General features: G+C 43.7%; 1 long non-coding RNA gene across 1 annotated transcript in view; it reads right to left on the bottom strand.

Annotated features, from left to right (window-relative positions):
- Positions 1-972: 972 nt before the first annotated feature.
- The window catches only part of LOC105548871, a 4,261-nt gene continuing 2,445 nt past the window's right edge, over positions 973-2,788 (bottom strand). The window contains exon 2 of the long non-coding RNA XR_001007463.1: positions 973-1,216. This is a non-coding gene — a long non-coding RNA (uncharacterized LOC105548871). The remainder of the gene's footprint in view (positions 1,217-2,788) is intronic.

Genomic DNA, 2,788 nt, shown 5'->3' with positions numbered 1-2,788 from the left:
TTGCCCAGGCTGGTCTTGAACTCCTGAGCTCAGGCAATCCACCCACCTCGGCCTCCTAAAGTGCTAGGATTACAGGCATGAGCCACCGCACCCAGCACTTACACTGCTTTTAAGCTTACAAAGTCCTTCCCAGTTGTAGGAGTCATTAATGTTCTTGGCCAACGTTTCCAGCTCTTTTCCTTTTGGACAGAGGAAGATAGTGATTTTTGACCCTTGTGACTTTGTGAAGCTGTGTGTCAAGCTCTGGCAGTGACTGTGAGAAGTAACTGTACATCTGGCCTCAAGCCTTTAATTGCTGATGCAAGAGCTTCCAGATGCTGCTCTGTCCAGTCTAGCAGTCAGTAGCCACATGTTAACTATTCACATTTAATTAATATAAAAGTTTAGTTCCCCATTCTCACCACATTTCAGGTGTTCAATGGCCACATGTGGCTAGTGGCCACTGTCCTGGACAGTGCAGATATGGAACTGGTAATACAGAAAGATGAGGCCAAGTGCAGGAAGAACTCATTGCACCACACTCTGGATTTGCACCAATATTATCTTTGCTAATGTGACAAATGAAAATGGAACCCCTCTGTTTCAGCTACCAGCAGAACATTTCCATCGTCACAGTGGCTGGACAGTGTAGCCTGAGCTCCTTCCCTCTGGCATGATGGCTGGCAATCTGTAGATCAAATGAGTGAGTGATCAGATATGGCTGATCACTCAGTCTGGAGTCCCAGGAAATCAGGGTGAGCAGAGCCTCCTGATAATAGGCGATGGACATGTAGCAGAGGTGAGAAATAAGCTTTTGTGGCTTTGAAGCCAATACACTTTTGGAATTACTCATGCTTTTCTTTTTAAATAAAAAAATCAAAGCATAATCTGGACCTTCTAGCCTGTTCCACTCTATTTACTCTAATTACCATTAGTATTTAAGCATTTAAAAATTTGTTCTACTATCTAGTAAGGAAAGTTTTCGACTACCCGTTGTTAGCCATGCTTTCCTGTTTATTCCACAAGGTGAAGAATATTTTCCAAAGATCATTTTGTCTGGATAGACTCTCTTCTTGTTGGCATCTTGATTAGAATTGTATTAAGCCAGTTCATTTATTTTGGAAGATCTGGCATTCAACGATACTCAGTTTTCCAACTCAGGACTGTGGTCTGTCTCTCCATTTGCTGCAGTCTCCTTTCAGCCCAGCCCCCTCACATGCCTGCCTGCTGAGCAGTGCTGTGCGGAGAAAAATAAGCAGCAATGAGAGAAAATTGAGAACAACATAGTGACTTTTATAAAGCAAAACTAATTCGTTTTAAAGAACTGTACTTTATCTTGTGATTCCCTCCCCCGCTACTCAGAGTTGAAATGGCATTTTACAAAAAAAAACCTATGTTAGAAATATTTTTTCTGGTTTCTAAATGCGTAAGTTGATGAAATACGTTTTGGAAATTTTACTGATGGGTGAAATCTCAAAGTCTGGATTAGAATTTTCAATAGGTCTTTATTACACAGGTCACCTTTATTTTGTTAGGGATTTTGCATTGGGGTTGCTATGGTGAATGGGGTCTTTTTTTTTTCCCCCATTATTCTATTTATATAGTCCCTTATAACATAAAGCCTTCAGTGTTATTCAACAACTATCTATTGAGCACCTTTGAACAATGCATGTTCCCTACACTGGAAGGCTCATAGTCCTAACCAGGGACATAGGAAGATAGTTGATGATTACGTTGTTGTTGTATAGAGAAGCTGTCACAGAAGCAATAGAAGGGCTCTCAGCCAATGGGAGATCAGAAATCTTTCCCAAGAGGTGCTGGTACTCAAACTGAGTGGCAACAAGGCACCCAGAAAATGTTTTGCTGAATGACTGACTGCTGCACATTAGAAAAGACTTGATATTTTGATAACGAATTTTTGCCTCCTGTAGAATCCTAGATATGAGTAAGGGTGGTATTTGTGGAGTCTTTTTTTTTTTTGTTTTGAGACGGAGTCTCGCTCTGTCGCCCACGCTGGAGTGCAGTGGCGCGATCTCTGCTCACTGCAAGCTCCGCCGCCTCCCGGGTTCACGCCATTCTCCTGCTCAGCCTCCCTAGAAGCTGGGACTACAGGCACCCACCACCACGCCCGGCTAATTTTTTTGTATTTTCAGTAGAGACGGGGTTTCACCGTGTTCGCCAGGATGGTCTCGATCTCCTGACCTCGTGATCCGCCCGCCTCGGCCTCCCAAAGTGCTGGGATTACAGGCATGAGCCACCGCGCCTGGCCTGTGGAGTCTTTTTTAATGAAGGCGCAGATCACCTAATTCCTTTCTGCCTTTCATTCACAAATTACCAAATTGCAAAGAATATCTCTTTACCATCAGTTTCTTTCTACTTCAACTTTGGGCCAGACTCAAAACATTTATAATTGCTAGGATAGAAAAAGTGTTGCTATTTTTGTGGTCTGGGACTAAGACATATCTTCATGTACATTTTTTTTTTTTTTTTTTCCTTGAGACTGAGTTTCGCTCTTGTTGCCCAGGCTGGAGTGCAGTGGCACAATCTCGGCTCACTGCAACCTCTGCTTCCCGGTTCAAGCGATTCTCCTGCCTCAGCCTCCCCAGTAGCTGGGATTACAGGCATGTGCCACCACGCCCAGCTAATTTTGTATTTTTAGTAGAGATGGGGTTTCTCCGTGTTGGTCCGGCTGGTCTCGAACTCCTGACCTCAGGTTATCTGCCCGCCTCAGCCTCCCAAAGTGTTGGGATTACAGGTGTGAGCCACTATGCCTGGTCCATATACTTTTTAAATGTAGAAAATTAGGCTG

Source organism: Mandrillus leucophaeus, unplaced genomic scaffold (genome assembly GCF_000951045.1).
Source record: "Mandrillus leucophaeus isolate KB7577 unplaced genomic scaffold, Mleu.le_1.0 Scaffold425, whole genome shotgun sequence".
NCBI lineage: Eukaryota > Metazoa > Chordata > Mammalia > Primates > Cercopithecidae > Mandrillus > Mandrillus leucophaeus.
Note: the sequence above shows the minus strand (reverse complement) of the source record. Positions and strands in the feature narration are given on the sequence as shown.